At 35.8% G+C, this 20,693-nt stretch overlaps 1 protein-coding gene across 1 annotated transcript in view; it reads right to left on the bottom strand.

Annotated features, from left to right (window-relative positions):
- The window catches only part of PRKACB (protein kinase cAMP-activated catalytic subunit beta), a 126,836-nt gene that overhangs the window by 100,419 nt on the left and 5,724 nt on the right, over nucleotides 1-20,693 (bottom strand). The gene's annotated exons all lie outside the window — the stretch shown is intronic.

The following is a 20,693-nucleotide window of genomic DNA, read 5'->3' as shown; positions in this document are numbered from 1 at the left end:
TAACAGGAGACCTTAATCTAGTGTAGGAAGATCAAAGAACACCTTCTGAAAAGCATAATGACTGAAATGAAATGTAAAGGATATGAAAAAGGGTTCATCAGGAACTGGGAGATAAGATAGAAAGATCTCCAGCCAGGAAATAGTATGGTTAAAGGCATTATGGGGGGCGGGGGGAGTAGGAGGCGGAATTTCAGAAACTATAGCTTTAAAAAAAGCATACTTAAAGATACCATCAAGAAATCAGTAATCATGTACTTATAACATACTATTTATATCTTTGGTTAATTCCTTTGAGATATTTCCATAAAATCAAATAATGAAAGAAGAGTTCAGGTATGGTAAATCTTTAATAACTTGTACTAATGAAAGATACTAATATAGATAATCCCAAATAGCAAAGAGCAGGCAAAATAATTTTGATTTAGTTTTGAATTAAGCCAATATATTTCCTAGTATATTGCTTTGCTTTAAAAAAGCTGACTTGTAAGATATAAATAAATACTACCTAGCAGTACAGAAAGAATTGTTTTTATCTGAGACACACTTCTGAATACCACAACTTTGGGTGTTAAAATCAGAAACAATGTCAGTGCACTCACAGTAAAATCTTATTGTGTCTTAAAAGCACTATGTGGTGCAACAGAAAGGAAATCATGCCCAATCATGACAGGCCTTACATACCATGCTAAGAATAGGTTCTATCCTATATGCAATGAAGCACAATAAAAATAATCTTAGGCAGGAAGTAACTAGATCAGATTTGAGAGATGGCTAAGAAAAATAAATATAGGGGAATGGTTGAGCAACTATTTTATATATAAGTGAAAGGGATGATAAAGACCTGAAATAAGCTAGGCATAGTGAAACTGGAAATGAGAGGACAAATTGTTAATAAGATCCTGTCACCAATGAGAAGCCAGGAATAAGAAAAATGAAGGAATCTAGACTTCTAGATTTCTGGCTTACATGATGAGGTAAGTTCCCCAAAGGAGATGGGAGATTTAGGGAAAAGAAAATTTCCTCAATTTGACTTTCTAGGAAACATATCCGTAAAAATTAGATATGCCTGGAGAACAGAATAGAGATATGTGTTGGTCACAAAGATTAAAAAAAAAAAAAAAGGGGGGGGGAGTGGTGGTACTTTAAGTAATTCTTTTGGGGAAACACTATAGAGTAGGGAAACTCTATTACAGAGTAAAGAAAAAAGTTCATAGAATAACACTAGAATTACTGATGATGCTTACCAGACACATGTATATGTATGCAAGGATGCTTCTGTGCATCCATGCGTACATACATATACAAAAGGAAAGAAGAGAGCAGAATGGAAGAGTTGAAAATATGAGTAGGCCCTTTAAAGTATACCAAAGATAAAAACTGTAAAATATATATATTTGATTACAAACAACTTAGTTTTTATAAAGTTGAAGGATAAACTTAGTTTTTATAAAGTTGAAGGATAAAAAAGGAAAGCTTACAACATATAATACCAGAAAGAGTTAATAATGGTATTATATAGACATTTATAAATATTTCAAGAGAAATATGAGCACAGAATGAGAACAGACTGTTTATTAAAAATATAAAAACTGCCAATAAACACAATGCTCAACTTTTGCTGGAAATTAAATTAAAAATATGAGATGCTATCTTTTACTGAGTAACTGAAGTTGGAAGAGTTATAATAACTCATTCTTGTAATGCTTCAGTGAAACACTCATATATTATTTGTACAATTAGGTGCATAAGAAACATGTATCAGAAGTCTTAAAAAATAGACAAGACCATTAGTGTCAACACATCATTTTTTTTTCAAAGAAAGAATAGAAATAAGTTAAATGTTAACCACAGGAAGTGCCTTAGGAAAAAAAAAAGTACATATTCTTACAGTGGAACACTATAAAATTATACAAATGTTATTTTAACACCCACCAGAAAGGTTGAGCAAAAAGAAAGAAACAACCAAAAGTTGGTAAGAATGTAGAACAATGAGAATTCTCATACAGTGCTGGTAGTAATACAAGTTGGAACAACCACTTTGGAAAATTATTTGACCATACCTATTAAAGCTAAATATCTACAATCAGCAACATATTCTATAGAAATGTATACATATGTTCATCAATATAATGGAATGTTTACTGCCGCACCATTTATGATATCCCCAAAATGGAAATTTATCACATTTCAACAGAATGGGTAAACTACAATATACTCAAAATATGGAGTATTGTATGGCAAATAGAATGGACAATTTCCAACTATTTTTAACCATAGGGATGCATCCTACAAACTGTCATGCAAAAGAAACCAGACAGAAAAGAGTACATACTGTATGATTACATTTATAAAACAGGCAAAACTCATCAATGCTATTACAAGTAGAGAGAATGGTTACTATTGAAGTAGAGAGTTAAAAAATTAGTCTATACATATTATTACTTTAATAAATGTAACATACTGAATGTAAAAAAATTCCTTACTAAATAATATCAGGCTGCATGGAAAAATTCATGACATAAAAAGGAAAAAAACAAACTACAAGTCAGTATGTTTAATATGGATGGCAGGTTAGAATAATGGTTAAAAGTGCAGGCTATAAGGTAAAAATAGCCTGGACTTGAATCTTGGTTATGTGACCTTGGGCAAATTACTTAAATACTTCAATTTCTTCACCTGCAAATGGGGTCAATAAAAGTACAGACTCACTGGATTGTGAGGTGGATTAAATAAAATAAACCAGATTAAAGCACTTATAACAGTGTCTGGCATATAATAAGCACTATGCCATTATTATCATTTTAATCTCATTTATTCTTAGGCACCCATATACTTATAAAAAATATATTGAACAAAATTGGTAATAGAGTTGATCTATTACTAGAAGATTCTGGCTAAGATTTGTCTTCTTTTTTTTTCTCATGTATAAGTAATGCTGAGTGGAAGTTTTCACCTTAATAGTTAGGAAAACTCCTTTACTGAGAAAAATAGTTTGATAAATTCACTCTGAGAAAAACAAAAAGCAAGTGTCACTGTTTCACTGTTATATTGAGTTTTTTGTGAAAGAGAGACATTTCTCTGTGAATAAGGAGGTGGGAAGGAATTGAATGTTCCAGATGAAATCATCCAGAAGGAAGAAAATGACCAGGATAGAATTTTGTTCTAGCAAAGTCAAAACAATCCTCTAATGCAATCTGAAGGACATCTGAGAAAAACTTAAATGCCTTACGAGAATTAAGTTGCTTACCTTTTGGTAAATTATATAAACTATCCTGAATTTCCTTTAAGAAATTTTCAGTCAGTTGTATTTTGCCAACTAAATGCTTTTGTGTGCAGAATTTCTGTTACAAAATGCTCAGAAAAGATGCCTTCTGAGATTTTTTTTTAAACTAAGGGACAGTACCCAACTGTACCCTCAGATTTTAACATTACTATAGAATTAAGTCAAGGGATATGCTAACCATAATTGTCCAACTATTAGATGAAAAGTGGTAGGAATAAATGCATTATAAGGAAAACCTGTAGGTGTAGACAGTTTCATTAATGATCAAAAAGGGGCCCCAGTGTGTCTTCTGATTTTAGTATATGTGCTGCCGAAGCGAGCACCCCAGTGTGTCTTCTGTAAAGAAGAGGCATACAAGCAGTTTAAAACGTGACTGAAGGCAACGGTTCTATTATTTCTTTGAAGTTAGGCAAGTGATACAATTTTTCTGTATTTCAGTTCCTTCATGTATATTTCAGTTGTCTATTCCTATGTAATAAACACGAAAACTTAGCTTTAACAATAACCATACGTTGCTCATAATTCTGTGATTCAAGCATTTGGATAAGGTACAGTTCTACAAGGTAAGGTGTCTGAGCTAGTTGCTCAAACAGCTGGAGAATGACTGGAATAGCACAACTGAGGTCATATGTCTGGCATCTTGCTTCTCACTATTGCCTGAGTCATTAACTCATCTGATTTCGGCTGAAGGCTGGGCTCACTGAAAGGTCTAAGAAACCTTCATTCAATTGTTTATACCTAGAAGCTACTCCATATGGCCAATCTTTCACATTCTCATCTTTCTTCCTCTCTTTCTCTAAGTGGCTAGTTGGACTTCTAACAGTATGCTGGTCTCATAATAGCCAGACTTCTCACACAGCAGTGGGCTTCTCTGACAGAAGAGGCTGTCAGTCCTCTCAAAGGCATAAGCCTGGAACTGACCAGCATCACATCCACCATATTTTACTGGTTAAACAATCAGAGATTCAATGGGCTAAAGAAATCAGCTAAGCCTCTGGATGGAAAGGGTGGTTAAAATTTTGCACCCATCTTTACTATCACAGTCTACCCTCTGACCACATATTATTTATACTTCTTCATTTTCAAAATATATTCAAACCCCCCCCCCCAGCTCCAAAAGTCTCATCACATTACAATCAGCTCAAAGTCCAGGACCTAATCTAAATCAGGTACAGTTAGTTATATATGGATGAAGCTTCGCAGACCAAGTTTCTTTGTTGCAGCTTCTCAAGTACAATTCCTCCAATATGAAGATGAACAAACGATACAAGTTAACTGCCCAACACACACCTACTATACAATGGTCAGGAAAGAATATGAAAATTTCAGTGGACACTCCCATTCAAAAAGGGAGAAAACCAGAAAACATAACAGTCATTGATCAATCACAATTCTGAAATCCAGTGGGCACATGTCACCAGTTCCCTGATTAGCCTTGGCAGCGGTTTTTCATGTCTCTTAGCTCTCTGGCTTCTTGGCTGCATCCTCTGAGTCATCTTTCATTTTCCATAAGAAATGGCCATTGTTTAGAGGTGAATAACTACTGAGCCTGCATCCTTTTCACAGGACTTTGAGAGCTCAGAAGCTTCTTTTCACTATGAACTCTCTCTGCCCCTTTTAATCAATGAGATAAAACTTCTGTTAAACTCTGGGTTAGGGGGCACCTGGGTGGCTCAGTGGATTAAGCCTCTGCCTTCGGCTCAGGTCATGATCCCAGGGTCCTGGGATCGAGCCCCACATCGGGCTCTCTGCTCAGCAGGAAGCCTGCTTCCCCCTCCCCCTCTGCCTGCCTCTCTGCCTACTTGTGATCTCTCTCTCTCTTTCTCTCTCTCTGTCAAATAAATAAAATAACATAAAAACTGAAAAACAGACAAACAAACTCTGGGTAAGAGGGTGGGACCAAGATGGGATGAGCTGCCTCCTCTCAGGGACACATCAAAATCTATACTACATATAGAATAAATATCTCTAAGAATGAACTAAACACTAGCAGAACTAATCATACACAACTAAGGATATAAAGATAAAGCCATATTGAGAGGATTAGGAGGGGTGGAGATGTGGTTCATTTAGGACCCATACCCTCAGTGCAAGGACCCACTAGCAGAAGAGATATCACAATCAAACAAGCCCTCCCTGAGGAATGAGGGGTATGAATCCCTCATTAGGCTCCAAAGCCCAGGGGACCTGCACCAGTAAGACAAACCCCCACAACTGCTGGCTTATGTTCAGGGGAGCTGGGGGATAGTAGGAAATCGAGAGTTTGCTCTTAAAAGGCAAGTGCACAATCTCACTCTTCCAAGTACCAGAGCAGAGACAGCAGTTTAAAAATGCCCTGGGTAACACATGAAGGAGATCAATTAGTTATTGACTAATTTTAGGGCCTGTGCCAGAGAAGCACCATTTTTTTTTTCCTCTTGGCACTTCCCTTCTTCCTCGCTGGCCCAGTGCTGGTGGGTGCCATTTCTGACACTCTCCATCTATTGCACTAGCACTGCTCACCCTATTAGCACATGCCCCTGCAGAATCACCTCACTCAATCACCCACCTGGTCCAGAGTACCTCCTGCTGGGTGGCCTGGCCAGCACCAAAGCCTCTTCCAAGTATCCCTGCCCTAGAGGGCCCGTCTGGCACACTAGAATACCTACAATAATCATAGCCCAATCTTGACGTGAACCATGCCAAAGGACTGCCCCAACCACCTGCCCAGCTAAAGATATGACAGCTGGGTCTTGCAGCCAGCCTTGCTAGGGGTCAACCCCACATACCAACTCACCTGCAATTGTCAACTTACAGCCAGGCCTCTCAGCCAGATGGGCATGGGGCCAGACTCACATATTAGCTACCTGAAACAGTCATGGCTAAACCTTGCAGAGAGCTGTGTTGAGGGAAAGTTCCACGTACCATGAGTGTACCAATCACAACCCAGTCACAACAGGAGGGTGTACGCAGTCCACACAGGTCACTCTTGGGGCACCTGAGTGCCCAAGACAAGGAAGGTTTACAATACTGTGTCCCATAAGATATCTTCTGTATAAAGCTACTCCTTCAATATTGGGAGACATAACAGATCCACTTAATATATAGAAACAAATAGACTTAGGCAAAAAAGAAGACAGAGGTATATTACAAATTAAGAAATAAGACAAAACCTCAGAAAAGAATGAAATGAAATGGAGATAACAAATCTACTAGAAAAGAGTTCAAGTAATGGTCATGAAGATACTCACCAAAGCAAGAAAAAGAAAGTACACAGTGAGAACTTCAACAAAGAGACAGAAAATATAAAAAAGAACCAATTGGAACTGAAGAATATAACCAAAATGAAAACTACACTAGAGGGAATCAACAGCAGATTAGATGATGCAGATGACCAGATCAGCAATCTGGAATATAGGGCAGTGGAAATCAACCAGTCTAAACAAAAATAAGAAAGAAGAATTTTTTTTTTCAATTTATTTATTTTCAGAAAAACATTATTCATTATTTTTTCACCACACCCCGTGCTCCATGCAAGCCGTGCCCTCTATAATACCCACCTCCTGGTACCCCACCTTCCCACCCCCCCCGCCACTTCAAACCCCTCAGATTGTTAAAATAACGTTAGTTTAAGGAAATTCTGACATAACATCACACACACTAACATTTGCAAGAGCCCCAGGAGGATAAGAGAGAAAGAAACAGAAAACCTACTTGAAAGAAAATTGGCTGAAAACTTCTCTAACCTGGTGAAGGAGATAGACATTCAAATCCAGGAAGCAAAGAGAATTCCAGATAAGATTAACCAAAAGAGATCCACACCAAGACACATAACCAAAGTGTCAATAGTTAAGGAGAGAATTTTAAAAGCAGCAAGAGAAAAACTAATCACATACAACAGAACCCACATAGGGCTATCGGTTGATATTTCAGCTGAAACTTTACAAGCCAAAAGGACTGGCATAATATATTCAAAATGCTGAAAGGAAAAAACTTAAAACAAGATTACTCTACCCAGCAAGATTATAGCTCAGAATTGAAGGAGAAATAGGAGATTCCCAAACAAGCAAAAGATAAATGAGTTCATCAACACCAAAGTGGCCTTACAAGAAATGTTAAAGATCTTCATTAAATGAAAAAGAAAAGGCCATAACTAGAAAGAAGAAAATAATGAAAGAAAAATTCTTGCTAGTGAAGGTAAACATACAGTAAAGGTAGTGGGCCAACTGCTTGCATAACCAGTATGAAGATTAAAAGACAAAAGTAGTAAAATCACCTGGAAAAAAACCACAAACACAGGCTAAACAACATGTTACTTAATAACCAGTGGGTACACAAAGAAATCAAAGAGAAAATTTTTTAAAATACCTGGAGACAAAGGAAAAAGGAAACATGAAATACAAAATCTATGGGATGCAACTAAAGCAGTTCTAAGAGGGAAGTTACGGTGATACAGGACCACTTTAAGAAACAAGAAAAATTCCAAATAAACCATCCAACCTTACACCTAAAAGAAGTAGATAAAGAAGAACAAACAAAGCTCAAAGTTAATAGAAGGAAAGAAATAATAAAGATCAGAGGGGAAATAAATGAAATAGAGACTAACAAACAACAGAAAAGATCAATGAAACTAATGGCTGGTTCTTTGAAAAGATCAATAAAACTGATAAACCTTTAGCCAGACTCTCAAGAGAAAAAAAGAGGAGCCAAACAAACAAAATCAAAAATGAAAGAGAAGTTACAACTTGTACCACAGACACAAAGGGTCCAAGGAAACAATTATGAATAATTTTATGTCAACAGATGGGACAACCTAGAAGACATGGATAAAGTCCTAGACACGTACAATCTTCCAAAACTGAATAAAGAAGAAACAGAAAATCCAAACAGACTGATTAGTAGTTCCGAATTTGTATCAGTAATAAAAAACTCCCAATCAACCAAAGTCCAGGACCAGATGCCTTCACAGGTAAATTCAACCAAACATGTAAAGAAGACTTAATATATATATCCTTCTCAAACTATTGCAAAAAACTGAAAGGCCACCACAAAAAAGAAAATTACAGGCCAATATCCCTGATGAACATTGATGTAAAAATCCTCAACAAATATTAACAAACCAAATTCAACATACATTAAATGGATCATCCCCCTTATCAAGTGGGATTTACCCTAAGGATGCAAAGGATGGTTCAATATCCACAAATCAATCAATATGATAAACTAGAAACAAAAGGAAGGAATAAAACTCATATGATCATCTCAATAGATGCAGAATAGCATTTGATAAAATTCAACATCCATTATGATAAAAACTCAACATAGTGGTTATAGAGAGAACATACCTCAACAAATTAATCAGTATAATAGAATATTATTCAGCCATAAAAAAGAATGAATCTTGCCATTGTGACAACTTGGATGGTCCTGGAAGGTATTATGTTAAGTGAAATAAGTCAGATAAAAACAAATACCATATGATTTCACTTATATGTGAAAAATAAAAAATAAAATAAATTAACAACAAAATAAAAAAGTCCCAAACAGAAATAGACTCATAGATAAAAATAATCTGTGGCTGCCAGAGGGAAAGTGAGTGTTGGGATGGGCAAATGGCGGAAGGGGATTAAAAGGTATAAACTTCCAGTTTTAAAATAAATAAGACAAAGGATACAATGTATAGAAGAAAGAATATACCTAATAATCTGTAACAATGTATATTGTATGATGATACATAGTAGCTAGATTTATCGTGGTGATCATTTTTTAATACGCATAAATATCGAATCATTATGTTGTATACCTGAAACTAATATATTGTAAGTCAACTACACTTTGATAATAATAATAAAATATTATACATTTCTTATTATCAAATTATAATCAATTTCAATAGACAAAAGCTGCATTCATGTTTCTTTCTGAGACAGCTTCTCTACCTTGTGCCTCACTTTAGGCTGCTATAAGACAATGAATGTCGTTATTTCAATAAATCCCAACTTTCTTAAGTTGAGAGCAACCATAAGACACACATTTAAGATAAACCTTTTAGTCAGGTTAAAGGTATATGAGGCATCATTTTAAATCTCTATGTCTTAATAAAGGAGCTTATAGCATTTTAAATTTTATCAAAAGAGGATAAAAAAAGATCAAGATATAAATAAGAATTACCAAAATAATAACAGCAACAATAAAAATAACTGTATGCATCTCTCTGAAACCCTCATTCTTGTACCTCAAAATCTACAGAGAATTCTCTTTTATTAAGTAATAATTATCTTGTAGGCCAATTTATATTTATTTATATATGTATTTATATTTATTTACATATGTATATATGTATTTATATAGATTTATTTCCTGTTAGAATTTGATGCTAAATTCTTATTAGGATATTTGTGAATTTGGGGAAGAGATTCTAACTATATGACTCTTTTGCCATGTAAAAAGTGCTAATTTTATGCTCAAAAAGGTAACTAGCTTTAGCATAGGTTTTCTGGTTCAATCATTGCTCTACCTTTTATTTTGAGGCTCTTGTTCATTTTTAAAATTTTGTTTTAAAGGTAATATGTTTTATGTAGATGTCTTCAATGGCAAAACACCTGAAATCCTTTTCGTGTGATAATGGGGTGGGGTAGACTTGAAGAGGTGGCAGGAGTAATCAATAAATACATGGAAGATAGAAAAGAAAACAGAAGTTTCATTCCTAGCTTAAAAAAATGAAAGCAGGGATGCCTGGGTGGCTCAGTTGGTTAAGCGGCTGCCTTGGGCTCAGGTCATGATCCCAGGGTCCTGGGATCAAGTCCCGCATCGGGCTCCTTGCTCGGCAGGGAGACTGCTTCTCCCTCTGCCTCTGCCTGCCACTCTGTCTGCCTGTGCTTGCTCGCTCTCTCTCTGACAAATAAATAAATAAAATTAAAAAAAAAAAATGAAAGCAGCTGACCACCCCAAACCCACCCCAGGGTTTAAAAAAAAAAAAAAAAAAGCCAGTGATGATCACTTTTGGGTCAACTTGGCTAGGGTACAGTATCTAAATAATTATCTAGTCAAACACTAATCTAGGTGTTGCTATAGAGGCATTTATTAGATGTGATTAAAGCCTATAATCAGTCTACTTTAAGTAAAAAAGATTATCCTAGATCATCTGGGTCCGATTCAATCAGCTGAAAAGTCTTTATAGCAGAACTAAATCTTCCCTGAAGAAATTCAGCCTGTGGACTGCAGCTTCAGCCCAGCCAAGAATTCCAGCTTGCCCTTCCTAAATGCCTATGGATTTTAGACTTGCCCTTTGGACTTGCCTAGCCAGCTCCCACCATAAGTTAAGTCAATTGCTTGCAATGTATCTCTTAATACATATCCCACTGATTCTGTTTCTCTGGTGTATCCCTGACTGATATGTAAGACTCCTGTCTTACAGAGTAATGAGTTTTCTGTCACTAGAAAGATGATTACAAAAGTAATCTGTGAATGAAGAAAAAAACTATAAATTTTTAGAGAAGTGGCCAGTATAGTGCAGTGGTTAGGAACAGACTCTAGAGTTCGATTTCCTGGGTTCACTGCTTCACTGCTTACTAACAATAACTTTGGACAAGTTACCTAACCTTTCTGGGCCTAAATTTCCTCTTATATAAAATAAGAGCAATCATTGTTCCTTACTCAAAAGGTTGTGAAGATTAAATGAGTTATTATACATGCAGTGCTATCAGTGTCTGGCAGTAGGAAAAATTAAGTAATTTCTAAAAAGGTGATATGTAGATAGAGCTTTGAGAGGCCCTTAGATTCTAGGACAGTTTCAGATGCACAGTTTTTAAAAGAAAACATCATTATCATGTTAGGGGAGCAGTGTAAAACAGTGCTTAGAAGGGCCTTGAATTAGACCATGTAAGTCTGCGTCACCCTCAGCTCTGCCATTTAACTAGCTGTGTGTTTAACTTCTATAACCTGGGTTTCTTACTAGAAAAAAAGATAATAAGAGTATCTACTACACAGGGTTATGAGAAATAAATGACTTAAGCTGCTTCATGTAATTTTTAAAGTTTTGATAGATAACTCCAAAATTTCCCTCTGAATTTTTATCTTTTTATTCTTGATGATCTTGAAATTATGAATATACTTATATTTAATTGTTAATTATAATTGTTAATATAATAGTTAATAAGTCAACTACTTGTAACCTAATATAACAGTACTCTACTGAATTAATTTGCAGTTTCTAACTGTTCACTGACCGGTAATTCAGACAACTTGTTGAAAAAGGTGCCCAATCTATAGACAGTAATTAAGGATTTCTCTTAAAAACTATAGCTACCATTTATGACCATCTTCCTGGTCCCAAGAGAACCACAGAATATATGATTTCTAAACCTCACAAGTTAGCATTATGTCCATTTTGCATATTAGGAAAGATTTTGAAAGTAACTGTGTGAGCTGATATAAGTATTCTATAACATCTATTATTGTTTCTTTGAGAACACTTCTACTACTTTATGGATTTCAGTATGATACAGACACCAGGTTAATAATGTTAAATGTCCAAATAAGTAATTTCTAAACACCAAAGTAGCTAGATTCTAAATTCTCATAGGATATTCAGTTGATTTATTTAAAAGTGAGGGGAAGGCATGTAACTCAATTCCTTTCTCAATTAGAAGAATTTATATTTGCAGTTAATAAAAGCTCTATCTTCACAGAGAATAAAAATGTGTTCCCATTTAACTATGAGAGTATGAATATTTTTAAATCAAGAAGAGATACAAATTTAAACTGAAGTATATGTATACAGAATATATAAACCAACATGATACTACTTTGTTTTGGTTATACACCATAAATTGAAAATTCATACCGTTAAAATACATTTAATATTTTTTATCCAGAAATTACATTGTTAAAAAGCAAATTTTTAAGTACTTTGCTAAATTTTTAATAGAATTTTTAAACAGGCATTGTTCATATGTTATATTTAATGCTACAATAAAATTGGGCTACTTATAGTTCATTTAATATATTAAATATATTTGACATATTCCAACTTTTTATTTAATATCTCTATTTAGATATGTAGTTAATATGTACATTCCCACTCTATAATACCTTAGATACTTAAGTCAAAGATTATACCCTAGATTCATTTCATTCTATCCTCTTTCTGACAACCATCTACGTATTTAGCTCTCTCCCTTTAATATCTAATTTCAACAATCCTCAGACCTTAACAAGACTCTAGTCCTTTTAACTATACTTCATACTTTAACATTTTTTTCCTCCTTAAGAAGTGTAAATTGCAAGCCTAAGCATTATAATCACCTCTCTGCATAAATACACTTCCAGTCCACTCTCATTTTAACATTTTTTTATGTTTTTATGTTGTTACATACATAAGGCAGACTACAACTTTCAAACAAGTTGTATTTTAAAAGTTGAACTGTGTTAAATACAAGTTATGTTCTCTGCACAATAACTGTAAATATCTATACTATACAAAGAAAAAACAAAACTCTTTTTTCCTTTTTTTTAATTTGTTTTTATTTATTTTCAGCATAACAGTATTCACTATTTTTGCACCACACCCAGTGCTCCATGCAATCCGTGCCCTCTATAATACCCACCACTTGGTACCCCAACCTCCCACACCCCCGCCACTTCAAACCCCTCAGATTGTTTTTCAGAGTCCATAGTCTCTCATGATTCACCTCCCCTTCCAATTTCCCCCAACTCCCTTCTCCTCTCTAACTCCCCATGTCCTCCATGCTATTTGTTATGCTCCACAAATAAGTGAAACCATATGATAATTGACTCTCTCTGCTTGACTTATTTCACTCAGCATAATCTCTTCCAGTCCCATCCATGTTGCTACAAAAGTTAGGTAAGTTAGAATGGCCAAAATTAACAAGACAGGAAACAACATGTGTTGGAGGGGATGTGGAGAAAAGGGAACCCTCTTACACTGTTGGTGGGAATGCAGGTTGGTGCAGCCTCTTTGGAGAACAGTGTGGAGATTCCTCAAGAAATTAAAAATAGAACTTCCCTAGGACCCTGCAATTGCACTCCTGGGTATTTACCCCAAAGATACAGATGTCGTGAAAAGAAGGGCTATCTGTACCCCAATGTTTATAGCAGCATTGGCCACGGTCGCCAAACTATGGAAAGAACCAAGATGCCCTTCAACGGACGAATGGATAAGGAAAATGTGGTCCATATACTCTTTTTTCTTTAAATACTACTCTCAGGTTTTATCAACACACATTTAAATTACCTATAAATCATAGGCCAGTTCACTTTACTAGGTAAGAGATGAAGAAGGGAGACAATGTAGAGTCAAAAAGCAAAACAGAAAGGTAAAGAAAAAGGGGTCTCATTTAAAAACAAGTGAGAGACACCTCGGTGTCTCAGACAGTTAAGTGTCTGCCTTCAGCTTGGGTCATGATCCCAGGGTCCAGGGATAGTCCTATAAGGGCTCCTTGCTCAGTGGGGAGCCTGCTTCTCCCTCTGCCTGTGCGTGCACTCTCTCTCTCTCTGACAAATACAAATAAAATCTTTTAAAAAATGAAAAGCCGGTTGAATATAAAAAGGTTCCTCAAAATGTTGAAAATAGAACTGCCCTATGACCCAGCAATTGCACTACTGGGTATTTACCCTAAAGATACAAACGTAGTGATCCAAAGGGGCACGTGCACCTGAATGTTTATAGCAGCAATGTTCACAATAGCCAAACTATGGAAAGAACCTAGATGTCCATCAACAGATGAATGGATAAAGAAGATGTGGTATATATACACAATGGAATACTATGCAGCCATCAAAAGAAATGAAATCTTGCCATTTGCGACAACATGGATGGAACTAGAACGTATCATGCTAAGCAAAATAAGTCAAGCGGAGAAAGACAACTATCATATGATCTCCCTGATATGAGGAAGTGGTGATGCAACATGGGGGCTTAAGTGGGTAGGAGAAGAATCCATGAAACAAGATGGGATAGGGAGGGAGACAAACCATAAGTGACTCTTAATCTCACAAAACAAACTGTGCGTTGCTGGGGGGACGGGGGTTGGGAGAAGGGGGGTGGGGTTATGGACATTGGGGAGGGTATGTGCTTTTGGGTAAATTGGAAGGGGAGATGAACCATGAGAGACTATGGACTCTGAAAAACAATCTGAGGGGTTTGAAGTGGCAGGGGGGGGGTGGGAGGTTGGGGTACCAGGTGGTGGGTATTATAGAGGGCACGGCTTGCATGGAGCACTGGGTGTGGTGAAAAAATAATGAATACTGTTTTTCTGAAAATAAATAAATTAGAAAAAAAATAATAAATAAAATAAAAATTAAAAAAAATAATAAATAAAAGAGAAAAAGAAGCAATAGCATAAGGGCCTTAGGATCCAAAATAATGGTGGAAGGATTGGCCTTGTAAAAGAATGTGTATCAGCCAATAGTTGCTGTTTGAAACAGGTTTGAAACAGGTAAAAAAAGTTATTTCAAGTCCTCCCATTGAAGGGTGGAATTTAATTCACATTCCTTCAAATATGGACTCCTCTAAGTGACTTACTACTAATAAATAGAGGGCCACAAAAATGACACTGTTTGACTTCAGAGGCTAGGTCATAAAAAGTGATACAGCTTCCACCTGGATCTCTCCCGTTTCCTTAGAACTCAGCCACCATAAGAAAGCCCAAGCCACACGTAGAGGCCACGTGTAGATGTTCCAGCTGGAAGTCCCAGATAATGTTCCAACTACCTACAGCCAGCACAAGAAAATGGGAATGAGCAAGTCTTTTGGTGATTCTAGGCCCTAGCCTTTAAGTTGAGCTAGTTGCTATCAAAGCAGAGATGAGGTATCCTTGTACAGCTCTGCCCAAACTGTACTGTACCAAAGCAAAATAAATGTTATCATTGCTTTAAGCCATTAAATGAAGGAGTGATATGTGATGTAACAACAGATAAATGGAACAGACAATTCTTCTATTAAAACAAAATAACAAAATAAATTAAGTTAAAATCTAGCAGGTGTGCATGTTTGATAAAAAGAAGGTAAAGGTAAAGGGGGGCGCCTGGGTGGCTCAGTGGGTTAAGCCGCTGCCTTCGGCTTGGGTCATGGTCTCAGAGTCCTGGGATTGAGCCCCAAATCGGGCTTTCTGCTCAGCAGGGAGCCTGCTTCCTCTTCTCTCTCTGCCTGCCTCTCTGCCTGCTTGTGAAGTCTCTCTGTCAAATAAATAAATAAAATCTTTAAAAAAAAAAAAAAGGTGAAGGGATTCTTGTCTGATATATTTTCTTTGTGAGATTTGAGGTAAGATCATCTCTTAAAATGAGAGTAATAATGAAGATTCAGAAGGGTGAAGAGAATAAAATAGAAATTATAAAGAATGGGACAGTGCTGATTAGAGAAATATGGTAGAATTGCCAGTCTATTTGTAGCTGAATTTATACTGCCCTTTTGGTTTTCTCTAGTGGTTTTTTAGCTCTTTGCTGAAAGCACTGAGAAAGTAGAGTTTATCAGTTAGAGTTCTGTCAGAAAGATGTGATAAAAAGATAAAAGTGCAACGGATTTTGGGGACTATGTAATCCAAATTGGTTAAAAAGGAAAACGAAGAAGTGAAAGACATGATGGATGAATGGATGAAAGATTCTGATGAAGATTAACAGTAAGAACATTTAAAGAGCAAAGAAAAAGGAGAGGATGTTGTGATCAGAAAATGGTATGTGTACATTAATGATTCTTGAGCAGTTAATAAATCAAGTCAACAGAAGGGGATAGGAAAGAATGTGGTCAAGGAACTGAAACACAATGGTAAGAAATGGGTCATCCACATAGAATGTGAAGCCACCTAGGATAAATGCAGGGCTTAGAGTATAGAGAAAGATCACAATGCATAGTCAGAGAAACAGCTGACAAATCAATACTAGTATAAGTGCTACAATCACAAACGTAAACATCTCCAAAACGGACTCAAAGCCAGTTTCTATTTCAGTCAGTCAGTCAATCTCCCAAGATGATCTCAGAAATTCTACATTTATTCTTATATAAATTCCTGTGTTGTATTTTCACCCCAGTAGCAATCTTATGATAAAAGGTATCACTGTACATTTTTATCATAAATATCTGTATGTATCTGTCTCCCAGCTTAAAATAGGAACCAAGTCTTATTTTTACTCACACATTTGCATCTGTGGACTAGCATATAGTCTGGTACACAGTAGGTACTCAATAAATACTGACCAATGACTAAAGGACTGAATGAATGACAAATAAATGACTATTCTGTCTTTGTCATTCTACCATGAACTATGGCTTATTTAGTAACTTTAAGATTATAGCCTAAAGAGGAATTCATATTTTTCCCCAGTTTAACCTTTCATGGCTGCTAGGAAGCTTCTCCTTGGATTAGAGGGGCTAAATTATCAACAGAACTAGCTCCTACAAAAGAAGCTAAGTAATACCTGTACAAACATGTTCTCTTTTAAGTTTGTGGCTCACCGACAATGGTGTGCTGATACTATATGTCATCTACTTAAGAATAAGTAATATAGAAACTGAATACTCATTTTATTAAGTAGGACTCTAAAGTGAGATCTCAAGACAGTATCTTTTTTTTTAAAATTTTAGTTATTTATTTGACAGAGATCACAAGTAGGCAGAGAGGCAGGCAGAGAGAGAGAGGGCAAAGCAGACTCCCTGCTTAGCAGAAAGCCTGATGTGGGGCTCGATTCCAGGACCTTGGGATCACGACCTGAGCCGAAGGCAGAGGATTTATTTAACCCACTGAGCCTCCCAGGTGCCCCAAGACAGTATCTTTAATTTTTTTAGGACAAAGTCCAAATGGAGCATACAGATTTGCTAAAGACTTAAGGTTTAGGTTCAATAGTTATTTTATAAGAAAACAAAAATTTCAAAAGCCACTGAACAGTTAATGTTATATGAATAGTAGGCAGCAGGGAATACAACCTTAAATCATGGCCATAAAACCTGGGACTTTTTACCCTGTAAATAGCAAGTCAGATAAGATACAGCATCTACACTGGATTTTCTAAGGCAGCTTTAATGTCAAATGTACTAGTGTATCATTCTTCATTGTGGATTGTCAATGAGTGCATTTCTCTCTTTATTAAGAGTCCCAAATTTGATTAAGAAAATCATCCGCATAGATTCAGAACATTACTGAGTCTAATTTACATGACAACCAAAAAGTTAAAAGCCAAATTATTACTATGGGAAACATCCTATACTATGCTTCCCACCAATGTCTCATAATTATGCTTTTACTTATTTAAATCTTCCAAACGACTATGAACTACATAAAGGCAACTCTTTATCTCCCATCCTCAAGGAATTTTTTAAAATTAAATAACTGGATGAATTATAAGATTAAAGTAAAAATTTAAGCTATACCTCTGTATCGTTTAAGCAATTCAAGCTATGCCTTCATATCAGGGGAAAGAATTTATTATCTGCATTACAGTAATAAACCTCAATAGTAAGAAAAAGGTGACTTTTTCAGAAGTTGGTAAGAAACTGAGAGGGTTATTAGACCTATAAAAAGAGTAAAAAGGCATTAAAATACAATTCTTAAGTTGCTAAGAATACTAGCTGAATTTACGAGCATAGATCTTCTTACCTTTAAACATAAATGATTAAAAAGTAGTTAAATATATTTATTCTCTAAGCCTAGTTTATCAAGGTTTTGTTGTATTTTGTTTGCTCTACAACTAGCTTTTATAAGTTTTGAGGAAAATCCCATGAGTCCTAGTATTTCAAATTTAGGTGAACAATCACAGATTTTCTGTCAATGCTACTTGATTTATACACTTCAGTCATGTATCCATAACCATTGTAGTTTGAAAAGTTCTGTTTTTTTGTTATTTTTTTTTAATTTACTCTCATACACTGGACCTTCCATTCTCTTCTATTAGCTGCCTCTCTGATCTTAACTTTCCCTGGTTCTGCTACATCCAAAACATCACAACTGGAGCTCTTGGGTGGCTTATTTGTCTAAGCGTCTGACTTCAGGTCATGATCTCAGGGTTCTGTGCTCAGCGGGGAGTCGGCTTCTCCCTCTCTGTCTGCTCCTTCCCTCTCCTTTCTCTCTCCCCCAAATTAATAAATAAAATCTTTGAAGAAATTTTAAAAATCATAAAAAAATTCAACTACACATCATATGTTAAGGGTTTTTACATTAATAGTAGGATGTTGTATGTTTTATTTCCAATATATTCCTCTGATCACCAACATTTAAATGATCCCTTTACCTGTAACATAACATGAGAATATCTTCAAAGACTAATATGGTGATTCATAAATTTGCTTCCTAGGTCAAAATTCAGAGGCTACTATCCTGTAAGTACAGGTAAAAAACAAAACAAAACAAAACAAAAACTTTCCCTAAAGACAATACCTTATATGTGTTCACACTGGGGCTCATTTGCCACTTCTCTAGTCACATAATTTTATGAAAACCTTCTAATTTTTCCCCAAGACTTGGTACTTTTTAAATATACTTTCTTTCTCTTAATAAATACATTGGAATCATTGGATTATAAAACTAGAAAAGACCACAGCCTCATTATCAAAACCACCCTTCTCAAATTTACACTATAGTTTGGAGACATTAAAACAAACACTTATTCAAGGTGAAGTAATAGAAAGTACTAGGAAACAGAATCTAGATTTTTTCGGGGCACCTGGGTGGCTCAGTGGGTTAAGCCGCTGCCTTCGGCTCAGGTCATGATCTCAGGGTCCTGGGATGAGTCCGGAATAGGGCTTTCTGCTCAGCAGGGAGCCTGCTTCCCTCTCTTTCTCTCTCTGCCTGCCTCTCTGTCTACTGTGATCTCTCTCTGTCAAATAAATAAATAAAATCTTAAAAAAAAAAAGAATCTAGATTTTTTTCTTATTCTAAGTTCAAGTTCTTATTATTAAATTATATCCCAACTTTTTAAAATCTACTTGAAAGCACTCTAGGGGGAGAAAACTAATATTTACTTAGTAAAATATATTGGTTCTGTATTTTACATTTTCTTCCTACTATTACACATGGCTGTACAAAACTCAATAGCTTACAGAATGCATACTTTAATTATGAAGCAATATTTTATCTGATTTTAAATTACTGTGTTCTGCAAAAGTTGCATCATTTTCGTCAGTGCCTTAGCTTTCACTCTTTTCAAAATAAAAAAGCTAAGCTTAAAAATTAAAAATTTAAAAAAAAAAGACAAAAAAAAAAAAGCTAAGCTTTTAGTAGCCATAGGAATTGTGTCAGATGTTGCAGTTCTATAGTTTCTAAACAGCTGGCATTAAAAAAGGGAGCAAAATGAGGATGTTATGTGGAACAGATCCTCTGACCATCCAAGGTCATTTTCCCCCCATGGCTGGGAGAATCAAAGACAACAGACATACAAAACAACCAATCAGATACGATTTTTCTCAGAAATGCCACAGCCATCCTGAATTCCATATGCTCCCCAATTCTGCTCCTCAACTTGTTTTTATTTCCTGACTCTATTACTGGTATCATAACCCATCCACTAAGGCACAATAATTTGGGTGTTATTCCCAAATCCGCTTCTTCCTCATTCTCCAAGTATAGTTTGCTCATTTTCATTTTCCAAAGGTATCAAATTTTAGATTTTTTCCTGCATACCTATCTCTACCACCTTGATTCAGACCCTCAAATTCCCTTATTTGCATGAGAGTCTTTTTACTGATCATCCTACCTCTACTCCACTTGTCCCACAGTGACTCATCTTCACAATACCACCAAAGTGAGCTCTCTAAAACCCATATTTGATTATGTCTCTCCCTTATTACAAAGTCTATAATAGCTCCTGAATATCTATGGGTTAAAATTCAAAACCTTTCCATTACATGGCCTCTATCCATTTCTTCAGTCTTATCTTTCATTTTATAATTTTCCTTCTTCCCTACCACTAGTTCCACTCTTCAAGTTAGTCATAATAGACAACTTACTTTTCTTTTCCTGTATATTCTTTTGTTTCACTCCTCTGCATTTTTGCTCACTGTGTTCCTTCTACTCAGAAGACACTTCCCCTGTAATCCCACTGTTGAACATTTACCATTTTCAATACTCAACTCAGAGCTCACCTCCTCTCTGAAGTCCTTTTTGAATCTCATCTTCTCCATGCCAATGGAAATGACCATACTTTTTACAGTTTCCTCACTGAGCTTTTATGAAAGCATCTGTAACAGTTTTTCTCCCCCATTAATTTGTTGACAAGTATGTCTCCCCTTTCTGGAATGCAGGCACTCTGAAGCAGGTACTGTGTCATACTCAATCTTTACTCCCAAAGATTTGCATAGAGTCCATCACATATTAGGAACTCCAGTATGTGGAAGGAATGAATGAGCCAACAAAGAAAATAACCATATAGGATCCTCCTGAAGGAATATTTTTCAATTAAAATACTCAAAATAATTTGGTACTGA

This window comes from Neovison vison, chromosome 2, assembly GCF_020171115.1.
Source record: "Neovison vison isolate M4711 chromosome 2, ASM_NN_V1, whole genome shotgun sequence".
Taxonomy (NCBI): Eukaryota; Metazoa; Chordata; class Mammalia; order Carnivora; family Mustelidae; genus Neogale; species Neogale vison.
The sequence above is the reverse complement of the archived record's forward strand: the minus strand, read 5'-3'. Positions and strand labels throughout refer to the sequence as shown.